Source organism: Trachemys scripta, chromosome 1 (genome assembly GCF_013100865.1).
Source record: "Trachemys scripta elegans isolate TJP31775 chromosome 1, CAS_Tse_1.0, whole genome shotgun sequence".
NCBI classification, from domain to species: domain Eukaryota; kingdom Metazoa; phylum Chordata; order Testudines; family Emydidae; genus Trachemys; species Trachemys scripta.
The window spans coordinates 243,474,253-243,492,826 of NC_048298.1; the positions used below are offsets into that span (position 1 = coordinate 243,474,253).

The 18,574-nt window shown below is 40.2% G+C and overlaps 1 protein-coding gene across 1 annotated transcript in view; it reads left to right on the forward strand.

The window, feature by feature from the left end:
* Positions 1-18,574, forward strand: part of FAM155A (family with sequence similarity 155 member A) — a 716,701-nt gene that overhangs the window by 677,337 nt on the left and 20,790 nt on the right. The gene's annotated exons all lie outside the window — the stretch shown is intronic.

Consider the following 18,574-nt stretch of genomic DNA (forward strand, 5'->3'; position numbering starts at 1 on the left):
CTATATTCACATTAATTCTCTTTCTAGTGTATGGTATAGTTCTTGCTAGTTGCTTGAATTATATGATAGGATTTTAAATCTCATGGCTAAAATTATATTATTACCCTTAACCTTACATGAAAATGATAAAACAAATACATCTTAAATTCTTTCCAAGAAAAACCAAGGATGTGGGGAGGTAACATATGAAAGAAAAAGTTCAAAGATAACGTAAGAACTAAGAGCTTACTGCTGAGGTATAAGCTTCATAGGCAGAATGTTTTTCATATGCCTGGTTATATTGAATACATTAGCTTTCATGGGATTTCTCACAGGATATTGGGGTGAGATTAATATAAAGAAAACAGAACACTAAAAAACCCAACATGGACTTTCTAAAGTGTCTGAGAGGAGGATGTTTTGTGAACACTGCACTGTACATCGTGGGCTCAGATTGATCTCTTTTGAATAATGAACAGAGTTTCAAATATATAGTCTCTCTCCCTGGACCATACTCCAGTCACTTTGCACTGCTCCTCTGATGCAAAACAGCCCTAAACTTGGCAGCTCAAGCTGCTATGGGATACTACTGCAGCAATTTCTACACAGGTAGCTACCAGCTTAGAAGCTGTGGATGCAGGAAAGGGGCATAGCTAGGGCTGCCCTGTGGGTGAGTAGTCATCCCCAGCTGCTGTCACAGCTCCTTCAGGATGTTCTAGCCTGTCTCAGAGAAACTAGCCCAGCATAGAACAGCCACAGGATTAATGGAACTCAGGGGGCACCTTTGTATGCTTCCTTCTCAGCTGTGCTATGAGCCCTTTGACCAGAGATGATGATCTAGCACAGGGGTCAGCAACCTTTGGCACATGTTCACCAAGGTAAGCCCCCCTGGTGAGCTGGGCCGGTTTGTCTACCTGCCGCATCCGCAGGTTCGGCCAATCGCGACTCCCACTGGCCGCGGTTCACCATCCCAGGCCGATGAGGGTGGCGGGAAGCCGTAGCCAGCACATCCCTCGGCCTGTGCCGCTTCCCACAGCCCCCATTGGCCTGGAGCGGCGAACCGTGGCCAGTGGGAGCCGCGATCGGCCAAACCTGTGGATGCGGCAGATAAACAAACCGGCCCGACCCACCAGGGTGCTTACCCTGGCAAGCAGTGTGCCAAAGGTTGCCAACCCCTGATCTAGCACTTGGGATCTGACTTTATGGTGCTCTGCCTGAAATATGTAAGCTAGTGATCCCAGAAGAAGTGCACTAGACATGTATTTTGCACAAGTGAACAGAATTAAAGTTTTATTTTTAATTAGGTCTATGAAAAAAATATGGTGACTAATGCTTTAGAATCTAATTTTATGCTTGGTGGTGCAAATATATCTCCCAGTGAAGTTGGGGCAGCTACATACATATGTGCAGGCCTGGAAAAGGGTTCCACTCCAGGGAATTAGCTCTTGCCCCATCTGCTACCCTATTCCACCAGTTGCTCCCGCTATGCCGCCCACCCCCCACCATGATTCAGGGTGCTCCCTTTTGTTGACTCAGCCCCCTGGGCATGTCACTATATAGTCCTCTGCTCCCCCCAACTTCTGAGGTAACAAAGTCCCTCTGGACAAGCTGTCCAAATGTTGTCTCAGGTAGTCTTCTGTTCTAATTCTAGGTCCAGTTACACTTTCCCAGAGACTGGTAAGGGAACCCAGGCCTGTCTACTACTCCAGGTTCCAACTCAGAAACCCTGTGATGAGCAATGTAGGTCTGCTCAGTTTCCAGACCCATTGCAGTTTCCTTGGGCGTCTTCCTACCCCATCTCTCTACCTCCTTAGAGTCTTCTGCTCCCCATGACCACTTCACCCTTCTTGGCAGACTTCCCAGTTCAGGGCAAGAGTCCAGGGCTTACTCTCCTCCTTATCCCTAGCCAACTCTCTTTCCCTCTGGGGAACAACTGCAGAATTCCTCCGTACAGCCCCTTCCTGCTCTCACCTCTTGGCTTTATAATGCTAGCCCAGCTCCTCCCCCAGCTGGGCTTCATCTGCTATTAGGTCCTATCTATGTCTGGTTCCCTTCCAGGTGCAGCATCTAAGATTAATGGCCCCTTCTGTCCCACATTAACCCAGTCAGGGCTTGTGGGGGGTGGATACCCTATCACAAGACCCTTATGAAGAAACTGTATCAAAATATAAAATAGCATAACTCCAGGAGACATGTTGGCTGGTAGTGGAGGGAGGGATAGCTCAGTGGTTTGAGCATTGGCCTCCTAAACCCAGGGTTGTGAGTTTAATCTTTGAGGGGGCCACTTGGGGATCTGTGGCAAAATCAGTACTTGGTCCTGCCAGTGAAGGCAGGGGGCTAGACTTGATGACCTTTCAAGGTCCCTTCCAGTTCTAGGAGAGGGGATATCTCCATAAATTATTAGTGCAGTGGCCCCTCAAGCCTTGTTCACTGGTCTCAGTTTGAGTGAGGATAAAAAATTAAGGTTAGTCTAAGTTCTCAGGACAGTTTACAGTACAACTGACAAATTCTAGAAGATGTTTGTGACCATGGCTAAAATAAAAGCATTTTAAATCAGTCAAGTAACACAACTTGCAGCTTGCATAGTATGTAAACTATCCCAGGCTCTTGCCATTATTGTGAGTCTTTCCCCTTCTGAGTAATTTTCATGTTGTGAAGGGTTTGACTTGTCTTCAATGCCATATATTATTTCCTCTGAGTGCTTCAACTCTTTATCTTGAGTCTCCGTCAGCTTATTTACTGAATTTGCAGTCATTTGCTTGGATTTAAACAGAGAATTCTTAAGTCTGAGTGAGCAAGCTGAAAATTCAGTACAAGTTGAAAAACTCTTCTGATAAGGAGTGACAGTTCCAAAAGAAACAAGAATCTCAAAGCACTAGAAACCAGACACCATCCTTAACATATACATTTATATAGCCCTTGACAACTCCACTTACCTACTTGCAGTTTTTAAATCATAGATAGCTGTGGCAAAGCCGTTCTTATACACACCACAAAAGCTCTGCCTTAAGAGGGCATGGAGCCTCTCTCCTGTGGAACTTAGGAGCTCTGCAGAAGGAAGAGAGGGGAATCTTAATTTGAGCTACTCCACCAGGAAGTGGAGGAGATGAAGAAGGAGCCAACCTGGCTTTCTCCCTTAGAATCGTGCATGCATTGGTGGTGACTAGCTTAAGTCTGCTGGGTTGATTTATATAGAGCACAGTCACTTGACAAAGGTGATGGAGCCCAGGGTTAAATATGAGATCTTACAAAATATTTTACAATCCTGTCAGAGATCAAGATTCATGAATTCAAATGTAATTGTATAACAGAAGGTGAAACTTTAAAAGATACCATAGATGGAAGCTTATGGAAGAAGTGATTCCAACATGGTGGCCCTGAGAGCTTACTGTAAGGCTGACTTTTAGGAACAGTTGGTTTATTTTAAGAGAGTCTCATTTGAACATTGATATGGTGATTTCACTTTAAGAGTTCATGGAAACCACTGGCATCTATTGCCCAAGTGAAAATATTTTTCATCATACTTCAGTAATTGTTCAATTCTAGTTTGATGAAGCATTAGTAGGATAACAGAATCAAATGTTAATCCCCACTTTTCCTCATTTCACCAAGATAATTGCCCTGGTAATTAATTATTTAGTTTAAAATATCCCTTAAGTTAACCATAAAGGATATTTATGATTTCTAAAAGACAGTTTATAGGCACTAATACAGAAGAGCTCTGTTATAATATCATCTGTACTGTACTGCTTAGTGAATTCTGTTTTTAAAGAACTATGATGATACTCCGAATGATTACACTAGTCCGGTGGATCCTTTTTTCATACAATTTCTGTTCCTTGAAGAAACTTAATTTAATTGGGCATTTAGGATTCCGTGCAATGAACACTTTAGATTTTTTTGTGATTGCTTTTAATGTTACTTAAAGATTGCTAAAGTAACAGGAAGACACTGATGCAATCTCTACTGTGGTAATTTGCCTATCTTCAAAGAAATATATTTGTAGGAGTAACTGTCACTTCTACATTTTTCTAGGTGTCTTTCTCAGACCAACAACAAAGAGATGAGCATGGCAGCTTCTTATTCTTTGTGTTTGTGTTTTGTTAAGAAGAGGCTAATTATGTAACACCTGACTTGAAACTAATGTAGATAATATATTAGAAAGCAAATCTCAGACTTGTCTTAACATTTAATCTATTTTCAAATCAAATTGAAATAAAATGTTATGCATATTTTAAAAGAAAAACTCATACACCATGCCTCCCATGAGATCATAGACTTTTGTGCCTTTATTAAAGCAGAGAAAAACAAGTTATTCTGTTTGAATTAATATTGGTCAGGAAACACTAATAGACTGTTTTGCCTCTTCTCTTAGTATACAGTATTGTATCCACCGGGGTCAAAACCTTGTGAGCAAGCATTAAAATGTTTTTCATGATATACTATATATTCAACGTGCCATATTCCTGGAGTCAAGCAGTTCTCAGTGCTCAGAACTGACAAAGTTCCTGCGGGAGTTCATATTTGTATCAGAACCCTTGTCAGATTTAATCAGATCTTGTATCAGTTGGTCATCTATATTTTGGTCATGTAGTCTATATAAAGTACATTTGTAAGCCATCTAAAAGGCATCTCCGTTGTAGGATATTATATCTCAGGTCTTGATTCACAAAGCAGGTCTTTGGTTGACCCATGTATTTCCTAAAAAAGAGTCACTGTTTCTCAAGAGAGCACATCCTAGGGTGATCCTAATGTAATGTTTCAGACGTGGGGACCCGCATGAAAGACCCCCTAAGCTTATTTTGACCAGCTTAGGTTAAAAACTCCCCAAGGCACAATTTCTCTCTTATACCTTGGATTAAGTAATGCTGCCACCACCAAGTGATTTAAACAAACATTTAGGGAGGGCCACTCGGAGCCCTACCTTCCCCAAATATCCCCCCAAGTCCCTACACCCTTTTTCCTGGGCAAGCTTGAGAATAATCCCCCAATCCCCTACATCTCCTTTCCTGGGGAGGCTTCAGAATAATATCCTCACCAATAGGTACAGATGAACACAGACCCAAACCCTTGGATCTTAAAACAATGAAGAATCAATCAGGTTCTTAAAAGAAGAATTTTAATTAAAGAAAAGGTAAAAGAATTACTTCTGTAAAATTGGGATGGTAAGTACTTTACAGAATAACAAAAGACTCAAGAACACAGAGGATCTCCTCTCTAGGCAAAACCTTAAAGTTACAAAACCAGGCATAAACCTCCCTCTTACACAAAGGAAAACACAAGCCAAAATAAAAGTAAACTAGTGCATTTCCTTGCTAAATACTTACTAACTTTGTAGGAACTGGATTGCTTGCTCCCTTGATCTGTGTCCGGCAAAAGCCCCCAGAACAGACAGACAAAGCCTGTCCCCCCGCCCCCCCTTTGAAAGGATTTTGTCCCCTCATTGAGCCTTTTGGTCAGGTATCAGCTAGGTTACCTGAGCTTCTTCACCCTTTACAGGTAAAAGAGGAATTAACCCCTTACAGGGTAAAGAGGGATTTTATGCTTCTCTTAGCTGTATGCTTATGACGCACTGTTACTGTACAGACGTAGCATTGGTCAGTAGGTGACAAGTGCTATTATATTCTCTGCTGTGGAGCCTACATAAGCATTAATAGTGACTTTTAGAGCAAACTTTTAGCTGCTAAACAAAGAGGATGCTTGAGCTACTGCAGCTTTGCCTTGAAATCAATAATTATATTAAGATCCAGTCACATGTGGTGATAGATTTTCTTTCAACTGTGTATCCTCATGATGCCAACATTGGGCCCAGTCCTGAAATCAATGGGTGTTTTTCATGAATAAGGACTTTAGGTTTGGGCTTTAGGATTTATCTGGCAAATAAATGCTTAAAAAGCTCTCACAAAAAGTAATTTGCTGGCGTTCACCAAGGCTGAGTCAATCATTGGCATATTCAGCAACATCTTATGTTGGCGAACTACAATCTCAAATACCAGTTAGGGGACTGGTAACTCAGTCCAAATATTTGGAATGATTATAGCTGACACAGACTGTGCTAAAAATGAGGTAAAGGAAATTCAGCCAAAATAGATACTTAGAAAATGGTTTAAATATAAGTTTAGGTCAAAACTCCAGCAAATACTATTAACTGAGGCACACATGCATGAACAAATGACTATTAGTTAGAGGTAGAGCAACTGATCATCTAATAAAACACTTACAAACTAAGAAAAAATATCCATATTTTGGACATTTCAGATGATAAATACAACTCGCATTCTATTGCCCTTCATGAATGTTTTTGTATTTGCTGTACTAAAAACAAATATCAAGATAGACCAGATTTATATAGTATAAAATGAGCATTAGAATCCATTTAGCTTGGACAGATTGTTAATATTAAGTATGTCTACTCTCATGGTGTATTTTCCTCCACTAATGTACCAGAATAATGCATGTAGGCCCTCCCATTCAGGAAAGGCCAGCCAGCAAATTAGCAAGGTACTTAATTAAGTATGTGCCTAATTTTAAGTACATTAATGAACCCATTGAATGATACTGAGGTATCTTGCTGCATCAGGGCCATAATAAAGAGGTAGATCAATCATACAATACTTGCACTGTGATACTATCAGCTTGCAATAAAGAGGAATTTTTTAAAGTATTTTTTGTGTCCTGTGTTTTCTTTGGGTCTAATTCTGCCACCCATACTCAATCTGAGTAGTAACTTGTTCCACCAGTAGTCTCAGTGAAACCAATGGGACTAGTCACAAATTAAGGTACTGCTCAGTGTTAACTAAGGTGGCAGAATCACACCCTAAATAATTGCAATCTTTGTTACTGGTGAGACTGGAATCAAAACACACTGTTCCCCAAAGCAGTATTGTCAGTGGTACTTATCTCAGTTAGTAGGATATACTTATCTGAAATGGTGTATAATGTTCACAGACAGGGCATCTGTAAAGCCAACACAGGTCTCTCACCACTCTCAGTTGATGAAAATACATTATAATGGTGCGCTTTGTTTGAGAGCTAGACTCCATTCTGAGGAATCAGTGTGCAGGAAGTTCAGTGTGCAGGAGTGTGTCAGCTCTGAAAGTCTGCTGACATGAGTGATGGTTTTCAGGGAGTTTTTTTTTTTCTTCACAGCTGTGCTATAAACCCTTTAGAAGGCTTCAGGAACTGAGTTTTGATTGTTATTTTGATAATCCAGCTGCTAACATCAGAATATTGTTAATGAAGAAAGTCAAAATATTTGAGCACTTATTCACTTTCTTTTGAAATATTACACAGAATCTCTAGTGTTGTGGTGTGAGCAATGGTGGAGGGGGAAGGAAGAAGAAAAGATTCATATCTTAAAAATGAAGAAGAATTGACAGCAGTAGAGAATGAAACTGATTAGACACTCTAGGGCTTTTCCATTCTACTCTTCTGATGCATTTCATACAGTGTGACTCAGAATATTCAGTCTACATGCTAAATCTGTTTTGACAGAAGGCAGATTATTTAGAACTTGAGTGTGTGTGAAAGAGAGAGACAGTGAAATATGATGGGTATATATGCATATATAATTTAACCATTTGCCACTTATAATTTTGCCAATCTGATTTGTTGAATATTGGTCACATGGCTCAAAGTTAGTTTTGTTCCACTATCCTGCCAGTCATACCATACCATATGCTGTTGAGCAATGGACAACATCACTGACATTTAATGTGGACACCTTCCAAAGGACAGCCAATGTGAAGAGCAGCTCTATGACCATCCAACACAGTGACCTCCTCTGCCTGATGACTTGCAAAAGTCACTTGGTTCATTTGCACCCACTGTGAATAGGAATTAGTAAGCTTCCAGGTGTTTTGCTTTGGGTAGATAATCCAGCCAGCATCCCTGATCTCTTAAATGCACATATTGCAAGGTCAGAGGGAACCATTATGGGCACCTCCTGCACAACATGTCATAGAATTGCCTCAGAGGAGTCAACCGTTGGCCAGACCCTCCCCAAGGACAAGAGATGAGAGCCCACCCAGGTCTACAGCTTGGAAGAGGAGCTGCCTGTGAGCTCTGTTTCTCATTTAGCGGGGCTGGTTTTAGATCCTGAATATAGCTTTGAATTATTCCTTGACAATAATATGAGTCGAGAAGTTAGCTCCTTTTTGCTGTTCACAAATTGTTCACAAACAGGCTTCCGCCCTCCCCCCCCCCACCCCCCCGAATCCAGTTGCTATTTGTAATGATTTGACAAGCAAACAAATTTCAGCCTCTGGTTTGTCAATTAATAATTTCTTTAATCACTATCATTAACTACTTGTGACGTGATTAGTCACCAAAGTTGCATAGCATTTTTTCCACTTCCTGACCTCTGACTGAACCTTTTTTAACAGGAATATAATGAATACCAAATGGTGAATAACTAAACAGCTTTATCAACTGCCTAACAGATAACAAATATTTCTATGGTATAAATATATTATTTGCAAGGAGCAATAATTATTATGATGATCACTTTTCAATAGAAAGAATGTAATTACCTAAATTGGAACCTGTAGACTAACATTTTTAATAAAGTCAATCTGACAAATGCACTGATTCTGTTCCATATGGCTGTATAGCACATATTTCCATTTGTGCCTGTATATCTTGATATATTCTGTGTGTCTGTGGTGTACATAATATATATTACTCACATGTGCGTATGCACACACACACACACACACCACAAAGTTACAAAACTCGCAACCCAAACAAAAAATCAGCGTTGGTATAATAGGAAAAATGTCCAAAAGGCTATATTTAATTGCTGTGATTAACTCATAAAATGCACACAAACTACATATTATAAACACTGTATTTTTATCTCATGAGTTTTTGGTTTAATGTACAAATCACTAAGTTTTGCATGCCTGGTTTCACTAGGGTCTCTTGATAGTTAACATGTTCTTATAACAGAGTATAGTTTATATATCCTTTCCTTAGTTAAAGGTCCACTTCATTTAAAAAAAAAAAAAAAAAGAGTCAGGCTTCTGTACTGTGAAAGCCATAAAAATGGATTTTCTACAGCTTCCACAGCCTTACCTTGGTTTCCATGAAACATAAGTTTTATTGAATTGAACCCTTAGAGAGTATGTCAGATTTTGGAGAGCCAAAATTTTACACTAGAGACCTATACTCTATGTGAAATCTTGAGGATTCTCTCTTCCCCTGACACTTTGACATACAAACCCTTTTCTTGCGTTGGCATTTCAGAAGAGAATCAGGTAAGAGATCAGGGAGTGGAATGAAATGGGGGAAAGCCAGAATGTGTCAGTATGTTTAGAATCTGAGTGAATGTACATTTGCCCTTGCAACCATTGTGAAGTATGGTAATGGGTAAGGCCCTACTTGCAATAGTGTGGAAATTGCAAATTCCTCAATATTAGGCTTCCATTGAAATTTTGACAGCAGGAAACCCTCCCTCCCCCATGTGCAGGGTTAACAGTGGGAGCCCCAGGCACCCAGGAGTTGAGAGTGGGAGCCCCTGCTGTCAGCCCTGGGCGGCTGCTATCAGCCCCGGGAGACCGACAGAGGAAACTCTCAGAAGAGTAATAATGGACTTTGTTACCACAAATAATAAGGTCCATTATTACTTTTCTGCAATTTTCCATGGCTTGTCCACAACTTAGTTTCAGTTTTTTGACAATCACCCCACAATTCAAGTAGGGCCTTAGTAATGGACTAGCTCACTAGTAAATCAGAAATCATGTGTATGTATTGGAGCCTGTCCAAAAACAGCAGTGTCATTTTGTTTAAATAAAGGAAAGAAAAGGAATGGTGGAGGAGAGAAAAAGAAAATATGCCAGAGAAGAATGAAGAGATTCTGAAAGAAGTGTTTTTCACAGAACTGAACTTTTTCACTGGCTCTTATATTCTGACAGCTACATATATGTGTAGAGTTCCAGATACCAGCTGTCATTCATAATGCTAAATTATTTACCCAAGTTGAGTTCAGAGGAATGCATATATCTATCTAAGTATAGTTCAACAGTAGTCCCACTTGTTAAGTGGGTGCTTAAAGGTGGGCTGTGCAAACGTCAATTGGAGCGATGCATCTACCGTAATTCCTGTAGGAATTGAAAATCCCACCTTAATTGATTTGCTGATTTGGGTTCCTAGTGTTTTGCCCGGCATCATACAGAGAAAGAGTGGTAGTTATAGGACAGCTTGTAAAAAGAGCCATCATTTTCTTTTGACTTGGTTTTGCTTTGGAGCAACAATACCTACTTGGGAAGAAATAGCAGTGTCCTTTTTTTGGCAGTGACTGAGCCAGCATATGCCGAGAAAGAGCTTTCTGTCTTATCTGATGTCCATGAACAAGAACGCCCATGCCCTTTGTCAGTGACGTGATAATTTGATGAAGGCACTGTAAGGGCTCACCCTCCCCAAGATTCCAGTTAAGCTCCTCTTTTATCTTACAATTGGGGTTGCTTAGTTGTTTTAACGTGTCTACTGAGTGTGAGTGTGTGTGTGTGTGTGTGTGTGTGCAGGCATGTTTGTGAACGTGTGTGTTGGATGCTTGAGTCATTCATATTCTGTATGTATTCGCTTGGTTGTAAGTAAATTAACAAAGTATTGACTTGGAAAACAACAGAGAGAATATAGAAATGGAAGTATTTTAATAGAAAAAGGCAATATGTTTTTTTCCAGGAAAATATGGAGTCCCCTCCCCCCCCCTTTTACTTTCTCACAGACAGCTGAAGACCAATTCACCGTAGCAAGTAATACCGGGCAGTTTGAATAGATGTTAAATTAGAAGATGGAAAAAAAACAGGGTAATGTAAAGGTGGAAGCAATGCCCACTTGGAGGGAGGGGGGCAGAGAGAAAGAATGAAAAAGAAAATAGTCCCCAAAATGATTGTCATGAATAATTTATCTTTGTGCTATGAATGAACAAAATTGGTGCTTCATTTACTGTACATGAAAATGTATGAGCCTGGTGCATTTTCTACAGCAATCTAATACTTGTATAACACAATTACAGCCCCACACATACAGTATTCATCCCATATCTCACAAAAATTCTGTGGAAAAATTTTAGCAATAACATTTATTTTAAATAGTTGTATTGCATACAATAAAAGGTAAGGGGAACATCTACTGTGTCTATAAATCTTTGGCTTAGCCACTGAAGTGCTAAAAAAAAAAAAAAGACTAATAGCTGCCTATAAATACATAGTTGCAACATGCATACCCAGCACGTAAGTCAACATACACTATCATTGGTGGTTTCACATGTAACTTCTTATATAACAGCAGAAACCTATGGGAAAAATCTATGAACTCCAAGGATTTGGAGCATTTCAGCAGATAGGACAGGATTCCTAACAATCTGAAAGCCAGACAGAATGTGAACTTCTTGGAGGCATTTTGTCAGGGATGTGGAAATGTACTGGCTGAGGGCAAGTTATAACAAACTTATGTGTTGCATAAATACCACACATACTTCACTCCAAAAACACGGGTTCTTTTTTGAGTAGTGTCTGTAGGGGTGCTTCATTTCAGGTGCACATGAATCCCTGCACTGTTGATCAGAGATTTTTGAAAGCAGTATCCATTTGGCCTGCACATGTGCCCCAAACATCCTAGTCAATAGGAAACACAACATAGAAAGTCCGTAGTTAGCACTGAGAAAAGAAAGTTATAACATGCTCCATTCTGGATAGCCCATAGCCCCAGCCAAACGGTGTGTCCCCCTTGGCATCTGCTCTGTCCCCTTTGTTGTCCAGCTGGTCAAACACAGCTGGCTTTCGGGGTGGGGGGGGAGAAGAGGGAGGAGAGCTCTCCATGCTTCATAAGCCCTAGCTAGTAACTCTCCAATCACAGAGGGCCAGGCCCCAGAGAGCTAGGCATCAGTCACGTGTGTGTGGTAGCCTGCCTGAGAGTAAAAAGCCCTTTTCCACCCCTGAGGTGACAATTAAGCATATGGGAGAAACTGAGGTACTCAAACTATTCATACAAAATATTTATAGAAAATTCCCTCTCCATCACATACCTAACTTCAAAAGTGGAAAATATTCAGTCATTGGTATGACCAGCAGCATCTTTCACCTGCTTATTCTCCCCTCTCAGCTATCCTGGACTACCTCCTGGAATTCGGATTATCTACAAACTTTATCAGAGTTCACTTGGCTGCTATAAAAGCTTTTCATTCCCTGGGTGCGGGATTATCAGTGTTCACTCATCCAACAACAGTGAGATTTATCAAGGGATTGGGGACATTTTCCTTACGGGCAAGAACCCATTCCAGTTTGGGATCTTAATTTAGTACTCAAGTGTCTTATGAGACCTTCCTTTGAACCAGTGGAGACCTGTATCCTCCTTACAACGTCCATGGAAGATGGCCTTCTTGGTGGTTTTCATCTTGGCCCAACAAGTCGAGGAAATAGGGGTACTAATGGCTGACACCCCATGCACCTTATGGTATTTTTCAAAGATAATATTTCACCATGTCTGCACCCTAAATTCCCACCAAAAGTCTATTCTGAGTTTTACATTAACCAGGACATCTATCTCCCAGGTTTTTCCTTAAACCACACAAGACACAGGAAGATGCTGTGCTGCAAACTGTGGATGTCAGAAGGTTATTAGCCTTCTACCTGAATAGGACCAAGCCATTTAGGAGGTCTACCAAACTGTTCATGTCAATTCTGACAGATATAAAGGGTCTACAGTGACCACCCAGAGGCTCTCTAGGTGGAGTTCTAGTTGTACCATTTCCTGTTACGAATCTGAAGATATACAACCTCCTCCTAGGACATTGGCCCATTCCACCAGATTTCTCTCCACCTCTATGACTCTTCTTTCTATTGCTGAGATCTGCAAGGCTGAAACTTGGACTTCAGTACACATATTTTCCAACCACTATTCAGTTGTCCATTCTTCCAGATCAGATGCTGCCCTGGTAAATGCAGTCTTGTCTACAGTCTTGGACACAACTCCAAAACCTTCCTGCTCCAGCTGGGGATACTGCTTGGTAGTCACCTGAAATGGAGCACTCATAGCGACATTTCTCGAACAAGGAGAGGTTACTCACCTTGTGTATTAACTGGAGTTCTTTTGAGATGTGCATCCCTATGGGTGCTCCACTATTCAACCTCCTTCTTCTCTGCTTTGGAATTTCTCTGGGGGACTTGCAGTGGAGAAATAACTGAAGGAGGTTCTCCTGGGAAGCCTTATATAGCCCCAGTGAAGGGCACAAGGATGTATGGGATTTATGCATATGGGCACTGCTACTGAAGTGGAGCACCCATAAGGATGCACATCTTGAGAAACTCCAGTTACTGCAGATTATGAGTAACCTCTCCATTCTAACACTTGAGCTATTGGTGATCTCATATAACTAGTATTAATGTTAGGCTTCTTAGGCTCTCCCCCTAGTGGGCAACATCACTCCCTCACAAATACAAGGAGCCAATACCTTACAAAGAGCTATTGGATGTTCTGTTTGCACAGGACAAGTGCAGGCAGAATGCCTCAGGGAGCACTGGGAGGCAAGTTTGGGTGTATGTGTGTATAAAAATAAATAAATAGAGATATCCCATCTCCTAGAATGGACCGCAAAAGGTCATCAAGTTCATCCCCCTGCCTTCACTAGCAGGACCAAGTACTGATTTTGCCCCAGCTCCCTAGGTGGCCCCCTCAAGGATTGAACTCGCAACCCTGGGTTTAGCAGGCCAATGCTCAAACCACTGAGCTATCCCTCCCCCATGTATAGGGCAGTGAGAAGCGTGGTTGCGTTGCTGTATAGCACTCCTACTTTGGAAAAGAGAAACATACTCTTCCTCCAATGCCTGATCACAGGCACACACAGGGATGGGACCCTAGTCATAGCCCTACCGTTGCCTGCACTGTCTTTGGGCCATAGACCACCACAAGGAATGCTAACTACCTCATCTCCCCAAGTGCTCAGGGAGTTCTAGTGTTAGCAGTCTATGTAGGTTGCATACAGGTGCAAGCGAAAGGAGAAAGCTAATGGAGGAAGAGGGCATAGGAAGCCTCTCTCATTCAGAATCAGCCAAAGGGCCAGATTTGTAAAGATTTACGAGACAAAAAATGCACATAGAAGCCCAGTGGGATTTTCAAAAACAACTATATGCCTAAATCCTACTGAAATCAGGAAAAAATGAAGTTGCTAATAGGGATTTCGGAAGTGGTTCAGATCAAAGAGCCCCACTCCTCCATGAACCTTTCTCCATGTTTAGAACCTATAATCTTTCTGAGCATTGCAGTGTTAGGCTAGTGTTTTCCCATGTTGACTACATGGCTAGCAGCAGAAGTGCAAAATTCTGCGAGAGAGACTTTTGACATGTAATTTCATGTCCAGTTTGTAGATACAAGAAGTGCAGTCAGAATAAGCATCAAATAAAGTTCCGGACTTTGGGATAACACTAATGGATCAGGAGTCCAATCCAACACCCTTTTAAATCAATTAAAGGTCTTCCATTAACTTCAATGGGCATTGGATCCCACCTGAAATTCTGAGAGATGTGGAACACCTGCAATATCCATTGACTTCAGTGGAAATTGCAGATACTTACCATCTTTTAGGATGAGGTTCATTTATAACGCTTTGCACTTACCTAGAGTGTTCTATTCAAGGGTCTGTTTCAAGTTCACTTACCTATAGCTGCAAGCCCGTTAGCCATAAGAAGACTGTAAAAAAATCTCCATTCAGTGTAATGGAGTCTGAGCCTTTGAAGCATCACTCTAACCACTTAAATGCCAGTTTAATAACCATTTATATATTAGGAGTTTAATAATAGAAACATCCAGCAAATGTGTGCATCCAGTAGGACTAGAATCACCAATTTTTCCCATTGAATCTTTAAGTGAGCTTCCATATTACTGCATCATACAGAATCATAGAAATGTATGACTGGAAGGGATCTCAATAGGTCATCAGTCCAGTCCCTTGCACTAAGGCAGGACTAAGTATTATCTAGACCAGACCCACCAGGTGTTTAGCCTGTTCTTAAAAACCTCTAGTGACAGAGATTCCACAAACTCCCTAGGTAATTTGTTCCAGTGCTTAACTATTCTTACAGTTAGGAAGTTTTTCCCTCATGTCCAACCTAAATCTCCTTTGCTGCAATTTAAGCCCATTACTTTTTTTTCTGTCCTCAGTGGATAAGGAGAGCAATTTATCACCCTTTTCTTTATAACAGTCTTTTACATACTTGAAGATTGGTATCATGTCCCCTCTCAGTCTTCTCTTTTACAGAAGAAACAAACCCAATATTTTAAAACTTTCCTTGTAGGTCATATTTTCTTTAGACCATTAATCACTTTTACTGTTCTCCTCTGGACTTTCTCTGGTTTTCCCACATCTTTCCCAAGTGTGGTGCCCAGAACTGGACACACTCCTCCAGTTGACTTATCAGTGATGAGTCAAGTGGAAGAATTACTTCTCATACCTTGATTACAACACTTCCATTAATACATCCCAGAATGATGTTCACTTTTTTTGCAACAGTTTTACATAGTTGACTCATATGTAGCTTGTAATCCACTATAACCCCCAGGTCATTTTCTGTATTACTTCTTCCTACGGAGTCATTTTCCATTTTGTATATGTGCAATTGATTATTCATTCCTAATTGTAGTACTTTGAATGTGTCCTTATTGAATTTCATCCTATTTATTTCAGAACATTTCTCTAGTTTGTCAAGATCATTTTGAATTCTAATCCTATCCTCCAAAGCATTTAAAACCCCTCCCATCTTTGTATCATCTGTAAACCATATCCATTATCCAAATCATTTATCTACTCCTTTATCCAAATCATTTATGAATATATTGACTAGAACTAGATCCAGGATAGATCTCACCTTATAGTAGGTTCATCTTGGTGATACTTCCCTAGTTTGCTATTGAGATGGTCACGTGAGACAACATCAAAAGACTTACTAAAGTCAAGATATATGATATATGGCGTATCATGGCAATTTCTGCAGTTGACTTCTATTTGTAGCCTGTTTACAGACTATAATCAGCTGGGGAAGTCACCTGTGATGATTTTTTATGAAAACTGTTATGCAAAATAAATGATATTACATAGCAAGTTTTGATTATGCAAGTAGAGGATACTTCTTGTGAGTATTCACAAGTTTGCTAAGATCCATAAATTTTAAGGTAAAAGTTGGATTCAGATAACATGATTAGTGAACATGTGCAGGCTCATGCAGGTTGTCTATAGAACCTGGTTCTACAGAACCAAAGGCAGTTAGTCCAGGTTAGTATCTAAACTGGTATCTGGTATTATGTCAGTGTTTCTCAAACTGGGGTCGCCGCTTGTGTAGGGAAAGCCTCTGGCAAGCCGGGCCAGTTTGTTTACCTGCCTCGTCCGCAGGTCTGGCTGATCGCGGCTCCCACTAGCCACAGTTCACTGCTCCAGGCCAATGGGAGTTGCTGGAAGCAGCGGCCAGTAAGTCCCTCGGCCCACGCCACTTCCAGCAGCCTCCATTGGCCTGCAGCGGTGAACCGCAGCCAGTGGGAGCCGCGATCGGTCGGACCTGTGGATGGGACAGGTAAACAAACCGGCCCGGCCCGCCAGGGGTTTTCCCTACAGAAGCGGCGACCCCAGTTTGAGAAACACTGTATTATGTGATATATGTAAATAGAGACAATTGGTGTCACACTGATATCAAGCACCTACTAATAGAGTTTACATAGTATAGAAATATAGTATTTCAAATAAATCCCACATCTCAGTTGAATGCCATAAATACTGGGCTACAGAGACACTGTCTGTCAATCTCTCCTGTTAGAGCTGTTCCACTTTTTACGTATAATTAAATGTTCCTTGAGAAAGACAAAGAGACTGGCTCCAAAGCCAAGTGGTTAAACCATGCACCTGGGATATAGGAGACTCAGGTTCATGTTCTTGCTCTATCTGATTCAGAGTAGCGAATTGAACTTGGGTGTTCCACACCCTCGGTGAGTGACCTAGACCCACTAGTTTATTGGCTATTCTGATTAGTTGGTTTTGACAAGAAATTCAATTCTGGATCTGAGAAACCTTCCCAATTAAATTTTCTGTGAAACCAATACACTTAAAATTTCAGTTTCGATGAATCAACATTTTATCAATGGAAAAAAACATTTCATTAAAATGTTCCCAACCAACTCTAATCCTGAATAATGATCACATCCTGTCCCACTTAAATGTATACACCAGTTTATCTGTTTTATTCTATACTGCATAATTGACATTCATAAACCAATATCAGTTTTTGAAGATAATTCACATAGCATCTTTTATTTTAGGATTGTTTGCGCTTTATAAATAGTAAGTGTCAGACTCTGTGAAATACAGTGTATATTATAGATAGGTAAACTGAGACACAGGAAGGTGATTGACTGGTCAAAATTCATCTTTTGTCAGAACCAGGATTCCTTCTCTAACCAATAGACTATGATCTACCACATATTACAAAAAATGTATTTGTTATTTTCATTATACCAACAGGTGTCAATATATGGTATTAGATCAATCAAACTATTGAAAGCATGGTGGGGTATATATTAAATATGGAGAGAATCATTTGGGTGAGGTAATATCTTTTATTGGACGAGAGAGACACATTTCAAGTTTACACAGAGCTCTTCTTCAGGACTGAAGAGCTCTGTATAAACTCTAAAGCTTGTCTCTCTCACCAACAGAAGTTGGTCCAGTATAAGATATTACCTCACCCACCTTGTTCTCTAATATCCTGGGACCAACACAGCTATAACACTGCCTACAAAATCAGTTGTAATTTCAAACTTTGAAAACAAAAGAATACATCTATCATCTAGACTGCTGCCATGATAATCGTTTGTGAATACGCTCTGTGTAAGCAGTTACAAAGGGGTTAACATAAACCACAGATTAGTGACACTATTTTCAGTTGTCACGTAAAAACCTTGCCATATCTGCTGCCATTGCAAATATTCTAAAAGTAATAGCTCTGTGGTTCTTGAACTACCACCTTGGAAATAATCATAGATAATTATAGAACTTAAAATTTTACTGACACTAATAAAAACTATAACTGATAAGATGAAACATGCCTACATTGAACCAAACCCTCTATCAAATTAGTCCTTTCAAGTATCAGCTATTGAATTTTCAGTGTTTACACTTTTTAATCTCAGTTTTCCTTTTTTTTTTTTTAAATTAAAAACAGGCATAGAAAGAGGAGAAATAATCAGTTAGAAGAAATGTCGTTACTAAATCTTTCAGATATTTTTGAATGAATACAGAATGGAAATTTTCATTATCCAGCAAACTAGATAAAAATCTTAGCCAGTAAATGTGTTTAAAAATAAAAATAAATTATATATTGGGAAACCAAGAAATTGTTTTGGGACTCCATCAGTAGGTGTTTCCCCATAATTGCTCCTTGATAGGCAGCAAATGCAACTCTTGCATTTCCTGAACGGTCACATGTATGAAGCAGTTGTATAGCTAATAGGCTTGAGTTACCATTATGAATGATAGCGTGTCTTAAGAAAATACCTTCCACAAGACTAAACCAAACAAAATCAATTTGCTTTAAAATAAATTATTCGGCTGGAG